The 15,436-nt window shown below is 48.3% G+C and overlaps 1 protein-coding gene and 1 pseudogene across 1 annotated transcript in view; both read left to right on the plus strand.

Moving 5' to 3' along the window:
* The window catches only part of LOC111813559 (cortexin-2-like), a 50,159-nt gene that overhangs the window by 13,707 nt on the left and 21,016 nt on the right, over positions 1-15,436 (plus strand). The gene's annotated exons all lie outside the window — the stretch shown is intronic.
* Positions 13,191-14,209, plus strand: LOC101567578 (annotated as a pseudogene).

The raw sequence follows: 15,436 nt of genomic DNA on the forward strand, positions 1-15,436 counted from the left end.
GCAGGGGCAGGAGCAGGAGCAGGAGGGGCAGGGGCAGGAAGAGGAGGGGCAGGAGGGCAGGAGTAGGAGGGGCAGGGGCAGGAACAGGTCCAACAAGGGAGCTCAGGACTCAATGCAACACAGGCCCTGGGCACAGCTCCCAGCAAGACACTGGAAGACCCGCTCCCACCCTTTTGCCCATTTTGAAGTTCTGGAAAATTCTTCCTAACAGAAGTGCGTGAGTGTGTGCATGTGTTTTGCCATTTGGGAAGTTCTGGGTGTTTAAGAAACAGGAACTACAGTGCCTGTTCTGAGCAGTGGAGAGACAGCACCCACCCCACCAGAGGCACTGAGAGAAATCCTCATGCTGAAGCCTGGGAAGGAGCGATTGTAGTGCCACGGATCAGGGAACAGAAATGCTTTCTTACCTTGCACAGCCCTGTTGACTCCAGAATTCCGTGTCATTCTAGAAGTAAATCAGTTGATTTGCAGGAATGTCTGGAAAATTAGCCATTATTATTGAGCAAGAATGTGGGGTGAAGTCCTCCAAATACCTCTGAGCGCCAGCGGGGATCCTCTGCTCTTTCCCCTCAGTGCAGCCCTGTGTCCCAGCCCGCTCCTTGTGGAATGTTCTGGCCTCCAGGGAGCTCATTGTTTGAGACAAATGTAAAATGGACCTTCTCATTATACACGATGTAGCTTTTGTGTTGTTGTGTACTCAGCCTTTTCCCTAGTCTGCCCAAAGCAAGCTGCGACAAGAGTGTGAGGGGCAAGAGCAGCTCACTGAGCTCTGGCCACTGGGTACCACCTGAGAATATTTTACTCACAATGGTACTGTTTTTGAAAGGCAGAATTCCAAGGGACAATGGTTGTTCTAACGAGTCTTAATTCCACCAGAATAGCAAGGTCATGATTTCTTCCATCCTGTGGAAAGGTGGACTCCTCTCCCCCCTGCCACCACCACATATCACTGTAACGGCCAGCTCTCACTGGAGAATACAACGTAGAGCTGAACTTCCAAAGCTCTCCAGTGAGTAACCTGTCCTTAGGGTCCCCTGACTTTCCCATCCCCCGAGGAGCTGTCAGGGTTTACTTTGTGTGACTTGTGTCCTACATGTACCATATGTCAGTCACAGATAATGGCTCTGCCTGTTGCAGGGGAGAAGCCACTGTCACACACTCACATGTCAGTGCCATCAGATGGTGTTCACATTTACTTGCCCTTGGATTGTGTATTTACCTCAGTGTGACTCAGAAACAGCAGGCCAAGGCCACATGTCGAGCACTGTGGAAAGGCCGAGGGACAGGCTGGGCTATCTCTCCTGCCTGGGGACCCATGGGGGGAGGAGGAAACGAGACAGCAGAGACATCAGGTGAAGGTCTGGCTTCCCAGGTTTGGCCCAGCTTCAGGATCGCACAGACGGTCTGCTGCACACAAGACACAACACGGGGGAGGAGCGCTGTGGAAACCAGGGAGAAGCCCCGCCTGGGGCTGTCTCAGAAGGAATAGCGTGGAGGAAGTGAGGTAAACATGCCTGAGGTTGCCGGGGCCAGCCCCTGAGGTCCTGGGTTGGTTCCTACCACATGTGCACGGTGAGCGGGCACTCGAGCTCACTCTGACAGTCACCCTCCTGGGGGACAGAGCACTGTGTGGCTCTGAAGGTTCTTGTTGCCACTGCTGTGAGGACATAATTACTTCAAACAGCCAGTGGTTCACTAGAGGTAGAAAAAGAGAAAAACTCAAATCCCATAGACTCCTGTGAGGGCTGGGGAGAAAGCTCAGCAGAATAAGTGCTTGCCCGACAAGCACAAAGGCCTGAGTTCAATCCCCGGTTCCGCCAAAAAGCAAAACAACACACAAAAAAAAACCCCATAGACTCCTGTGAGGAACACTCCTGAGATGTTCCTGGTGGGAAGTAGAAAAGTGGTGACTAAATATTCAACCTGCAGAGAGACTTGTGAATAGTGAAGCATAGGGTGGTTCATGTGTCCCCTACTACCCGACAAGGTGGGTGCCTGTAAAGGACATTCAGTCTGCTGTAGGAAAGGGTGACTTCACCATGTTGTGTCCTCCTGACTAGGTTATGAAACACCAGGGAGTTAGCAGAGCACGCTTCTGCATGGATCATGGAGTTAGGACTTGGGTTCCACATCTGTCCCTCACCCCTCCTCTTTGGCACTGATCCCCAACTCTCTTTCCAGCCACCGTGATCAAGCCATCCTTGCGCTGCCATACCTTCCTGCCATATTTCTGCCTTAGTCCCAGCCAGCCTTGGACTGATTCACCTGAGATTGTGAGCCAAAAAACCCTGTTGTTTCTCAAGTGGTGATGTGAGGTACTGTGTTCCAAGGATGAGATAGAAAATTGGTGCGAGTGATGCGGTTCATTGTTATGACTACACCTGGCCATTTGGTTTAGACACCTTTGGAACTACTTTGCAGAAGGAGTTTGGAAAAGCTTTAGAGAGGCCAACTAGAGGAACTTCAGAATGCTGCGAGCAGAGCCTGATGAATGGCTCTGATCAGAGCTTAGAAGACCAGAATGCTGACAGGAATGTGGACAGTAAAAAACAGACTCTGGAGGTTCAGTGAGAAAAAAACGACTCTACTGGCAATTAGACCAGAGGCCATAAGTGTTACACTCTGGCAAAAAACTTTGTCTTCATTTGTCCATGTCATGGGGCTTTGTGCTAGACTGCGATTAAGAATGGTGGACTAATTGATCTGACAGAGGAAGTTTTAAGGCAGCCCAATATTCAGACTGGTATGGATACTCCTGGCTGCTTTTAGCCAGATTGATAGTGAAAATTGGAGGGGAAAAGATAGAGCGGAAAAATTGAGAAAAAGAACCATATGTAAAGTCAGGCCCAAAGGAAATATAGTTGCAGAAGAGATTAATGCCATTAAAAATAAGCCAAGTACTTTATACAGGGAGAATAAAAAGACATAATAAGGGCAACTCAGAAAGCAGCATTACCTCATCCATTGCAGGCTTCATGGCTCAAAAGTATCAACCTTCGATTTGAGAAGTGAGTCCCTGGGACCACCGCTCGAGAATGGCCTCCTAGAGAATTGGTTCACCAGGATTCATTTCTCTCTGCTCAGCCATCCAGGTACCTGGTGCACTTCAGCCATGGTCCCAGAGGTCCTGGCTACTATTTCTGCTTACAGCAAACCTTGCTGTTGTCCACATGATGCTGATTTACTGACGTGCAGAGTGCAAGAGTTGTAGGGTCAGGGAGGCCTCCTCAGATTCCAAAGGAAGGCCTGGGAGGGCAGGTAAGGAGCCCTGGAAGGACGTTATTTGAAGCTGTAGGAAGGGAGCTACAGGTGTGAACCCGAAGAAGTTGGAGATGCCAGGAATGTGGAATGTCTGCTGAGGAAAGCTACAGACTGCAAGTGAAGCCAGCCCAAGGGAGAGGCCATGTAGGCTGCAGCCAGCAAGGCCACAGGGGGACGGCCACCCATGCCCGTGAGCTCACCTCTCTCCACTGTGTGCTCCAGGTGCTGACCATGGATGGGCAGGACCTACCGTCTGTGCTGCTAGGTTCAGCTTTGCCTTGCTCCTATTTTCTATCTGCCTATTCCTTCCCTCTGGAATGTGGCAAATAAAAGCCGGCCAGCTAGCTCAGCAGATTAAAACACATGCTTAGGCAGACGTAGGGACCAGGGTTCGATCCCCAGCATGCAGGCCACTGAGACAGCAGTTGGGATGGGGCACTGTGGCATGTGTCCGTAATTCCAGCACTTGGGAGGCTGAAAGCCGGAAGATCACTGTGAGTCCAGTCTGCAGTGAGACTCTGTAGACCCTACACTAAATACATTAAAAACAAAAAAGGCACGTGGCAAGTGTCCCACACCTTCCCTGTGCAGTGTGCCCTGGGATCACATAGGCTGTTCATATTCTTAGGGAAGGGGTGCAGCAAGAATGTACACTGAGATTCTGACTTGGACTTTTGAACAAGACTGCAATGGTTGAGACTTCGCTGGGGGATTAATGCGTCTCTACCCGTGGGCGCACAGTTAGGTCGTGTGAGGTGGAATCGTGAGGCGCTGTCGTCTTCACTCGATGTGTCTGGTTGTCAGGCTGACCAGGGCTGGATGGTGACTGGGGATCCACACGGGTCGCCCTGGCTGGCAAGGCAGGGCTCACGTTGGGACCCTGTGGCACCGCCCCGTCCCTGGGCCCTTCTCTCCAGCACTGTTCTCCTGCGGTGCCCGCTGGCCTCCAGGGACTAGGCCTCTTTGCCCCACTGCACCCTCCTGCGTCATGCTCCTGCCTTCAGAGCCAGTCAGTCATGAACGGAATCTGCCGACCCGTGAACCAAAGTCACTCCCCTTCCTTCAATTTGCGGGTGTCGGGTGCTGTGTCCCAGTGACGGGAAGGTGGACTCCCAGAGAAAGACCGGAGCACTTTCCTTGTCTGTCACGGCACGGTTGTGGTGGACACTTAGTTGCTTGTTTTGCTTTTCTTTGTAATATTAAAGGAGAAACTAGAATTAGGAGTCAAGGGAAACATAACAAGTGATTTATTGTACAAAACAGAAGTAAATTTTAAATAGCATCTGCTGGATTTGCTCAGCAGAACCCTATAAACCATGATCCCTATGAATAAAATATGAAGACCTGACTAGTTAATAGGCAAGAGAGCAGAGAGATGACGGAAATTCCGCTCATTTCAAGATGGTGATTGATTGCTCATTCCTTTCTCCTCTTTTAACACAGAGAAATAACTAAAGAAATAAAAAATAGGCACAAAACTCTGGCAAGGCTGGAAAACAAGTCATGGTGTTCTAAGGGCATAGATGTGAGGCAGATGGAATCAGGCCAGCAATCGATGGGCGAACGCTCCCCCCTCATGGCACAGGGGAGAGTCCAGGTCCCCGTGGAGTGGCGGAGGAGCTCATGGTCAGGGCTCAAGGCCTGAGCAAGGCAGCCTGGAGCACCCATCCCTGGGGACTGGAGGCCACAGGCCCTGGCGTGAGACAGCCTTTGTATGCAGGGAAGGTCTGCCTCCTGCCGTGGGCCTCCCACCTGAGCTGATGCCTCAAAGAGCTGGAGGGTAAGCGCTGGGGCCTACGCTGCAGGGTGTGAGAGAAATGGGCCGAGGGAGGCTGCTGCCACCACAGCTTGCCTGCAGGGAGGGCGTGCTGCAAGAGGAAGGTCCCAGAGGCTTTGACCTGCACTGACATTGTTTGTTTAGTTCCTGCTAAATGGAGCTCCAGCCTAACACGACACCGCAGAGGCCTTGGCAGCAAGGGTGCAGGGCTGAGTGGTGGGCACTGGGGCACGAGCAAAAGGATTCCGCCTGGGACAGTCAGCTCAAACTGCCGCCCATCTCTTTTTTTTCCATATGTAAAAATGTATGGGACAATGGGGAGATAGCTCAGTGGTCTAACTGCCTACCTGGCAAGCGCAAGGACCCAGGTTCCATCCCGGATAATGCATGAAGTGCTGGCCCTGTGCCACGCTGGCCACTGAAACTGGGTGTGGTGGTGCCTGCCTGTAATCGCAGTGCTGGGGAGGCTGAGACAGGAGGATCGCTATGAGTCTGAGCTGCACAGTGAGATCCTGTACCAAATAAAATAAATAAATAAATAGGGGCAGAGAGGTAGCTCAGAACCATGGCCACCTACCTGGCAAGCGTAAGGACCGGAGTTTGATCCTGGCCCCACGTGCCATATGATCTTGGCCCGGATGTGGGCGCCTACTGTGCAGCCCTGGAGCCAGGTGTGGTGGCGCATGCCTGTAATCCCAGCCCTTGGGAGGTTGAGCCAGGAGGGTCTCTGTGAGCTCGAGGCCAGCCAGGGAGCTGTGAAGGTGAGCACAAGGCCAGCCCAAACTGCGTAGTGAGACCCTGTCTCAAAATCAATCAATCACTAAAAATAAATAAATAATACAAAAAGCTGTGCTGCTCTTACCAACAATAACCAGTTATAAAATGTTTAGAAAGTCACTGACAATATCAGTGCTGTGAAACACAGACCTAGGAATGACTACACAGAAAAATGTGCTCTTTCATGAAGAAAATCGTAAATAGACGTCAGTAAGAGCGGAAGGACTTACTCATAAATGTGAGACTCTGTATCATGAGAGTGATCTTCAAAAAAAAAAAAAAGAGAGTGATCTTCACTAAAAATTAAATTATAAATTCCGTGTAGCTGCAATTACTGTTCAAATAGAACCCCTCATGGGTGTAAGATGATAATCACTACATGTGTGAGCAGTGAGAAGCTAGCTTATGCTCAGTCAAAATTGCATGGCGGGAACACGGCTGAGCGTAGCAGACCAGATGGTAAAGCCACTGAACACAGCTGAAGGCCCCGTGGTACTGGCACCTGGCACCGAGACGGATGGTAAGCAGATCCTCAGGGAACGGGGCTGAGGGGTGGGCTTCCATGTAGAGGGGCGCAGAGCTTTACAGGCTCCAGGAGAGCCACACGTCGGTGTGCGGGGGTGAGGGCATCGCTGGTCCGTACGGGGAGAAATGAGTCCAAATTCCTTTAGGTAAATCAATTCAGATGGATTAGAGACTCAGAGTGAAAGACAATTTCAGAGTTCTCGAATATATGTGTAGGATGAAGTATTTATAATATCAGGGCAGGAAATAATTTCAGAAGTCATAAAAATCATTAATTATGTGGAAAAAGAGTAACAGGCCTTACTACATTACAGTTGAAAACATCTGAGCAAAAGATTCTATGAACAGAAGTAATAGATAAGGCAGAATGTGGGGGGAGATTGCAAGCACATTTAGAATAAATTTCAAACAACAAACGCTCAGCCCAGTAAGTCCACTTCAGGAGGGAGAAAACTGTACGTCCAGTAACATTATGGGACGATGTTCTGCATCACTGAGAAGCACAGAGGCGGCGCACCCACCCCACCCACCGAGTGGCCAGGACGCAAGGCCGTGGCGCCAGATCCTGCGAGCTCCTGTGGGACACGGGATGGGAGGAGGCGTGTCCAGGCCCGCCACGCTGGAGCGGCCACTGTGGAGGGAAGTGGCTGTGTCCAGCAGTTAGAAACTGGCACGCTTAGGAGAGGACTCGGCCTACAGGCCTGTTCACGTGTCCTAGGAAACACCAGGCGTCAGGGGGTCTCTATAAGAATGCCTGTGGCGCATTTTCATAATCATAAACTGGTTTTTTGGTACTGGGAATCGAACTCAAAGCCTCATGCTTGCCAGACAGGTGTCGTGCTGCTGAGCTATATCCTTGGCTCTATAAATTTTAAATAACAAAATTCCATTGACTGGTGAAGAAATAATGAACCGTGCTTAGATGGTCCGGTTGTTTCCAGATTCTGGAGTTCTGTAAACCCTTTGCAGGTTCTTGGTGTCCTGAGCAAAAACATCGACAAGACACGCAGAAATGGTACCACATTCCCTCAAAACTAAGACGGAGCCAGGGAAGGAACCTCGGCGGAGACTCGTAGCCGCTGACCATGCCCTGCACCGGGCTGTGCTCTGGCCCGCTCTGTGCGGCAGCTGGAGCAAGGAGAGGCTGATCAGGGCCGCCGCCTCTGTTCTCCAGTTTGGGCTCATTTCAGAGAAACCTAGGCAGGGTTTTATCGTTGTTAAGGGTAGGACAAGAAGCGCGCTCTTCAGAGTGAGAAGGGGCCACTGAGGGAGGCCACCATGGTCCCCAGGGTGAAGGCAGAGGTCCTTGGGACCCCTCATTCTTCAGGCTAACATCAAACCAGAGGCCTGTCACACACCTGCTTGGTTCTGCTCCAGAGGAACTGACGACAGCACGCGCTGGTAGGCCCCGGGGCAGGGCTTGGGAGCTGGGTTCCTGCCTGTGGCCTGTGTCCCCAGCCTCTGGGCCTGGCAGTCGCACCCCGTCATGCAGCCGATTTGCCGCCCTGGTCACCTGCCGAGCTCCCGTTGGCTGCTGCCCAGCGGGGAGGGGCGTGAGCTAGAGGCCCTGGCTCTCCCAGGTCCCTGGGCTCATGCATGATGATGTGTGTGCAGGAGCGTGGCTCGGTCCCAAGACCACGTCAGGAGCACTGAGCACAGCCCGGGAAGTCGCCAATGTGTGTAAAAATACAACAGTGCGCCTGGTGGGGAGTGCTCCAGTGGGACCCAGCTGGAGCGCAGCGGGCTACAGCCACTCCAGCAAATGTGGCATTTCCTTCTTAAAAGGAAACAAACGTGGGAACACACTGGGCACTGGCTGGGATGCTGGGGGCTGAGGGCCACGTTGCCTCTCCCCAACATAGGAGACAATTTGGGTGGGAAGAAAGGTTTGCTCAAACATTGGCCAAGCAATGGCCGTGACTCATCCACATGGCTGCACTGACAAAGGTTCTACAATCTGAGGTACAGGATCTCAGGATAAATCCTGAGGGCATTTCACTGACCTTCTCAGACCAAAAAGCTACAACTCTTGTTGCACAGGTCCTGCTTTACCTTGGTCTTATCCATCCAGTAGAAAAGTATGAAGACGAAATATAGGAAGTAAAGCCATGCTGTTATGTTGAGCTGTGGGGGACTCAGGTCAATAATTTCTGCCATTGCCAGTTAAACAGAAGACCCAAGGCTATTATGGTCTACTGGACTCTTTTAGAATATTTTGCTGAGTTTACACACCTATAATATTCAATAATGGAACTTGGAAAAAATAGGGTATACAGATGAATGTCCATTTTGTATCAAAGTGGTTAGGATAGATATATAGTTGCATTCTCTTAATGAATAGAATGATTTGTTCTAATGGTGTTTGTAAATAGGATCTCAAGTCCGCATCTTGTACAGCAATTAACCACTAAGAAGAATATATGCAGTGTGTTATTTGTTGAAACTGTACTTCTGATTTGATTTGAAACTGTCTCATTGCTGTGTATCAATAAAATTTTGGGAAAAAAAAAAAAAAAAAAGAAAGGTTTGCTCAAAGCCAGCTCCAAAGGAGACAGGGAAGTCTTTGCCTCTGAATATCAGTCTCATGCCCAGCTGTGCAAGGGTTTTCATTGCAAGAAGAGCAGGAAGGAATTCAGGGAGACAGTGCACACAAAGTCCCCACCCTTGGCCCCAGTCCCTAGTGGCTCTTTCCCCCCTTGCAGGAGCTAACCCAGGCCTTGACCTCCCGGCCGGCATCTGCGTTCCTTTCTTGCTCGCTAGAGTGTGCCGTTGCTCTGTCCATTCATCCAGCTGAGGGTAGGAGCAGGTGGTGGGTTGTGCTGTGTGCATGAGGAGCTGGGCCAGCAGCCTTCCGCCAAAGGAGAAAATAAAATCAGAATTTTGCAACATCAGTTTCAGTCTCCCTGTTACAGCTATACAGCTATTTCTTATATTCTAACTGCATGCTTAAGTGGTTTTCAGATAAAATATTGAAATAAAGGTAATATTGAAAAAAGAACAAAAATAGATAAAATTAATTCATTAGAAAGCAAGAGAAAACATAGAATTGATCAGAATCAGTGATTTTTAAAATTATATTTATTTCTTTGATACAGTGTCTTGCTGCACAATTCAGAATTGTAGCGATCCTCCTGTCTCAGCCTCCCCAGTGCTGGGATGCCAGGTGTGCGCCACCACGCCCAGTTTTGGGGCCCAGCCTGGTACGCTGCTGAACTATCTCCCCAGCCCGCAATTATTTTTTTTGTACTATGAATTGAACTCAGGACCTTGAGCTTACCAGGAAGGTGCAGTGCTGCTGAGCTATTATCCCCAGCCCTAATATCAATAATTTTAGTTTTTAATTTTAAGGACAAAAAATAATTAAAAAATTAGAAATACACAATTTCAGAAAACAAGATGATAGGAATTCAACAATTGTCCTGTTGCATGTTGTCTATAAAGCAGTTGTTCAGATTACCAGATATAAACGTGTAAAATTAGTCAAAAAAGTTAAGCATTAACTGTTCCCTTCAATAAGCCAATAGAAATTAGTAGTACAGTTGTCTTAGTTATCTTGAATATATTTCTATCCTTCCTTCCTTCTTCTATTTTCTTTTTTCCCTCATCTCAGTTGTCCTTTGCTTTTCAGCAGGTTCTTTCTCTTTCACAATATCTGTTGTATCTTTCAGATTTTCTTTACTGTTTCAGGTTCTTACACTAGGAAGACAATACAATGCTTCACATGTGGGCCTAGTTTATTTCACTTATGAGTGTAGCTGCTAGTCGCATGCATTTACCTATAAAAGCCTAGAGTTTATTTTTCTTTATAGCTGAGTAATGCTCCATTGTATAAAAATACCACATCTTTTTTTTAATCTGTTCCTCAGTTGATGGGTATTTGAGTTGTTTCCAAGATTTAGCTATGACAAATTGCGCTGCTGTAAACATGGGTGCACATATATAGCTGTAGTATGATGTTTTCAGTTCTTCTTGAAAAATACTCAGGAGGAAAATAGCTGGCTTGAATGGGACCTCTAATTCTGGGTTTTTGAAAAATCTCCACACTGATTTGTACCAGTCTACACTCCTACCAACAGTGGAGAAGGGTTTCTTTTATCCCCACAGTCTCTCCAGTATTTGTTATTAGTTGATTTCTAGATAACAACCATTCTTTCTGGGGTAAGGTGGAAGGAATCTCAGTGTGGTTTTAATTTGCATTTCTTGAATGACCAATTATGTTAAACAGTTTTTCATATATTTACTTGCCATTTGTATTTCTTCTTCTCAGAAGTATGTATTCATCTCTGATGCCCATTTTTGGATTGGGTCTTTGAAGTTTGGGGTCCTGATTTTTAAAAATTCTGTATATGTTCGAGGTAGAAGTCCTTTGTCTGAGGGACAGTTGGCTAAATTTTTTTCCCAATTCATGGGTTTTCTTTTTACTTTATTGGTGAATGTTATGTTTTGTAGCTAGGTGTTGCCCCAGAGACTCATGTAGTCAATGGGGTGGCTTCCAGAGTTTATAATTAATTCATGATCCAATATGGGGATTATGGGTGTGAATGGTACCCCTGCCCTGGGGTGGTTAATCTGCCCTGGGGTGGATAATCTAAGGAGAGGAGAGTGGCTTGCTAGAAGCAGCAGTTGCTGCTGCTTCCTTTTGCTCTTTGCCATTTTCTGCCCCCATGAATAGCTACCTTCTGCTGTGTGCCACTCTTCTTCTTAGCCAGCTTAGTGTGGACTGAAACCGCCACTAACTGTGAGCTAAATAAATCTTTCCTTCCATAATTTCTGGTAATTTGTCCCAGAAACAAGAGAAAAGTAACTAAGACAGAATTTGGTACCAGAGAAGTGGGGTCATTGCTGTGACTAAACCTGGCCATGTGGATTAAGAGGCTTTGGGAATGGCTTATAGGAAGAGAAAGGAAGGGTTTGGAGATGTAGCCTACAAGGGAAGAGCTGGAGTGCCTTCAGCTGTTCTGTATGGGAGATTTTGTTCAGAACTCAGAAGACCAGAATGCTGATAGAAATCCTGCCTGTAAAGACCAGGTTAGGGAGGTTTCTGCTGGGAAGAACTGCACTGGTTGTTGGACTCCAGATGACAGGTATTATGGCTTGGCAGAAAGTTTGTCTGCATTTGGCTCATGTTTAGAAACTTTGCCTAAGACTGAGATTAAATGTGGCAGACTGGTTAACCTGGAAGAAAAAATTTCAAGGCAGTCAAATGTTGAGGCAGTGGCATGGCTATTGTTGGGGGCTTTTAGTCAGATTTATGTGGAGAATCAAGAGCAAAGTGCCCAGCAGGATTATTTAAAATGTTGTGAGTTTGGCCAGAAAGGAAGCTCCAACAAAGCTGTGGACTGCAAAGATTGGACTAAGAGGGTCTCTGTTGCTGAGCAGGAACATGAGAGCTGAAGGCACGGCCTGGAGGCATGAGGAAGCAGCAGGCCTCCTCCCTTTGCAGCCTAGAATTGCAAAGGTCAGAACTTTGCCTTAGAGAAAGAGCCACTGAGCGTCATGTTCTAGAATGGTGGCAGTGGCCACAGCAGGTTCCAGAAGGGTAACATAGAGAATTTGTTCCTCAGAATCAGAGTGCTCAATGATTCAGGCACTTGACCCCCATCCGAGCGAGAAGAATACCTGGCTGCGGCTCCAGCTGGCAGCAGACCTTGGCATCATCCCCATGGCACTGGTTTTAGGCACTTGCAGAATGCAAGGGTTCTGAGCTTAAGAGGCTTTTACCAAGATTTCAGAAGTTCTGGGAGGCCAGGAAGTGTGCCCCTGAGAGGGCAGTGTGTGAAGCACAGAGTGAGAGGCCTGATGTGTGGTGGAAACCCCAGAAGTTTGGAAAAGCCAGGATTGACTGAGGAAAGCTGCAGAGAGGGAGCAAAGCCAGCCCCAGAGGAAGCCATGGGAGCTACAACCAGCAGCAGCACCGTAGAGGGGAGCCACACGGAGCTCACAGTTTGCTACAGATTGCTTTGGAAGTTCCACATGGAACTACAGGACCTAATGTTTGCCCTTCTAAATCTTGGACTTGCTTTGGTCCCAATGCTTGCTATCCTGCTGTTTGTACCTTTGGGAATGGTAATGTCTTTCTTGTGTCATTGAATGTTAAAAGTCATTGACTTTTCATTTGTACAGGGACTCACAGTAGGAGTTTGCCTTAGATCTTGGAGGAGACTTGGGAATTGGACTTCTCAGCAATGCTGAAATGATTAGGACTTTGGAAACTCTTAGAGGTGGACTAAAATGCCTTTTGCACAAAGGGATGTACATGAGTTTTTTGGGGGGCCAGGAATGGAATGGATGGTTTGTGTTTAGGTATCCCCTGAAAGCCTCATGTAATCAATGGGGTGGCTTCTGGAATTTGTAATTAATTCATGATCCAATGTGGGGATTATGAGTATGAGTGGTCCTCCTGCCCTGGGGTGGATAATCTGCATTGCAGTCTAAGGAAGAGAGAGAGGCTTGCGAGAAGCCACAGCTGCTGCACCTCCCTTTTGCTCTTTGCTGTTTTCGGCCACCATGAGCTGCTGCCCTTTTCCATGTGCCCCTCTGCCTTGGAGCCAGCTGAGTGTGGACTGAAGCCTCCACTGTGAGCTAAATAAATCTTTCCTTCCTTAATTTTGGGTGTTGGGTATTTTGTCCCAGCAATGAGGGAAAAGTAACTAAGGCAGTGATTTCTCTTGATGTGCAGAAACTTTTCAATAAGGCTTTAGTCCCAGCGGGAGGAGGGCAGTGTAGCTGCTTGGCCCTGCAGAGACCTCTGCGCTGACACTTCTCGCTCCCTGGGCTTCTCCTCCTGCCCCCGAGTGTCCTAGCCTCCTAGCATATCCGATATTATAGGGCGAGATGAGAACAGGCCCGGGGAGGGTGGCCATGCTGAGGAGCCGCAGTCTCTGCCAAGATGGTAGAAGTACCGACAGCAACTGACTCCCAGAAGCTGCTGCACCAGCTGAATACCCTGTTGGAACAGGAGGCGAGGTGTCAGCCAAGGTCTGTAGCCTGAGACTAATCAAGTCTGCACACGATAATGGCTCAGAATGACTGCGAGACTGAAAGACTTGAAAGTAGAAGACCTTCTGAGTCTTACCCAGTTCTTTGGTTTTGCTACAGAGACAGTTTCTCTGGCTGTGAACTTACTGGACAGATTCCTGTCTAAAATGAAGGTAGAGAGCAAGCACCTTGGGGGTGCTGGACTGGGCTGCTTTTATTTGGCTGTAAAATCAATAGAAGAGGAAAGAAACGTCCTATTGGCAACTGACTTGGTCTGAATAGGTCCGTGTAGGTTCACAGTTTCAGATTTGATGAGGAGAGAAAAGACTGCAGGGAGGAGGTGTGCTGGGATGGCGACCTACCCCTGCCTTTCAAGTTCTACCACTCTGTCGTTCACTCATTCAGGAGAGCTTGCCGCTTGAGAGGAAAAACAGCCTCAGTTGGAAGGACTAGACGCTTGGTGCAAGGCATGCCGCCGCAGGTCTCATTTTCTGAAGCGGCGCCTTCTGTTGGCCTCGTCCAGTGCTGACAGCAGATCCAGGCTCGGAAGTGTGTGGAGTCAACAGAAGAGCAGGCTGTCCTCAGGAGCATTCCGAGATGAGGGGCAGGGGTCTGACCTTCTGGCCAGAGCGGTATCCAAGTGTGTAACTGAATATTCATCAAACAAGTGTTCCAAGCCAAATGCTCAGGAGTTGAAGTGGGTTGTTTGTGAGTGTACTGCGTCGTAACTGTGAAATAACTCACCTCCCAGCAGTCCCCGAGACAGCTCCTTAATTGGTAAATTTGGATGTTTTTCTCTGTATAAAGAAAATTACTTAATGTTTTTCTACAACTGAAATACTGAAATATTATCTTTAAAATAAACCATCTGGACTTGGAATAGAAAAAGGGAAAAAATGACATCACCAACCTAGTCAGCTCGGTTCTGAAGGCATATAAGGTGTGATGCCTAAGAAATGTCCTGTTGGCAACCTCTGGTACATATGCGAGCCACTTCATCAGATTAGCAGCTTAGAAAACAACATCCTCTTTAATCACCTGAATTTTTTTTTTTTTAAGGAAGGAAAGATTTATTTAGCTCACAGTTTGTGGAGGTTTCAGTCCATACTCAGCAGGCTCCAAGGCCGAGAGGCACGTGACAGACGCAGCTGCTCACGGTGGTGGAAAACAGCAAGAGCAAAAAGGGAGCGCAGCGGTAGCGGCAGCAGTGGCAGAGGCGAGCCTCTCTCCCTCCCTCGTACTGCATCCAGGCTCTCGGCCCCAGGACAGGAGCAGCACTCCCACCCGGAATCCCAGTGCTGGGTCATGAGCTAATGACGACCTCTAGAAGTTCACCCCGTGACTGCATGAGGCTTTGCGGCGACAACTTGGCGCAAGCCACAACATTCTGCCCCTGGGCCCCCAAAGACTCATGTACATCCCTTTATGCAGACAGTGCTTTAGTCCGTCACTGAGTTGCCAAAGTCCTAACAATATCAGCATTGCTAAAAAGTCCAAGTTCCCAGTCTCATCCAAGATCTAAAGAGAAGTCTTAGCTGTGAGCCCCTGTACAAAAGAAAAAACAACACACTTTTAATATTCAATGGCATAAGATAAACATTACTATTCCAAAGGTAAAAACTGTAGGATACACAGCATTATGACCAAAGCAAGCACAAAATCCATCAGGGCAAACATTAAGTCTTGTAGCTCCATGTGGGACATCCAGTCCGTAATGAGGTTGCGAGCTCCATGTGGCTCCACCTGTGTGGCACCTTAGTGGGAGCTCCCCTGGCTTCTCTCTCAGGCCTGTGTTGCTCCCTTCTTGCAGCTTTCATTAAATGACCCACATTCTTGGCTTTCGGTTTCTCCCCTGCACTTTAGGCTTCTGACTTACAGCTTCACAAACTGCCCTCCCAGGGACACACTGCCTGTCCGCCAGGCCTTCTGAATTCGAGGTGGAAATCTTCTTAACCTCAGAACTCTTACGTTCTGCCTGCACCCAAAACCAATGCCATGAATCTCCTGAATTTTTTTTTTTGACATTTTGTGACATACTTATATTTTTGTTTTGACATAAGACTTTTAACCAATCATCTCTAACTTAAGACTCAGGACATATGAGAACTTGTACTGTAA

The sequence above is a fragment of the Octodon degus genome, unplaced genomic scaffold (assembly GCF_000260255.1).
Source record: "Octodon degus isolate 3935 unplaced genomic scaffold, OctDeg1.0 scaffold00199, whole genome shotgun sequence".
NCBI classification, from domain to species: domain Eukaryota; kingdom Metazoa; phylum Chordata; class Mammalia; order Rodentia; family Octodontidae; genus Octodon; species Octodon degus.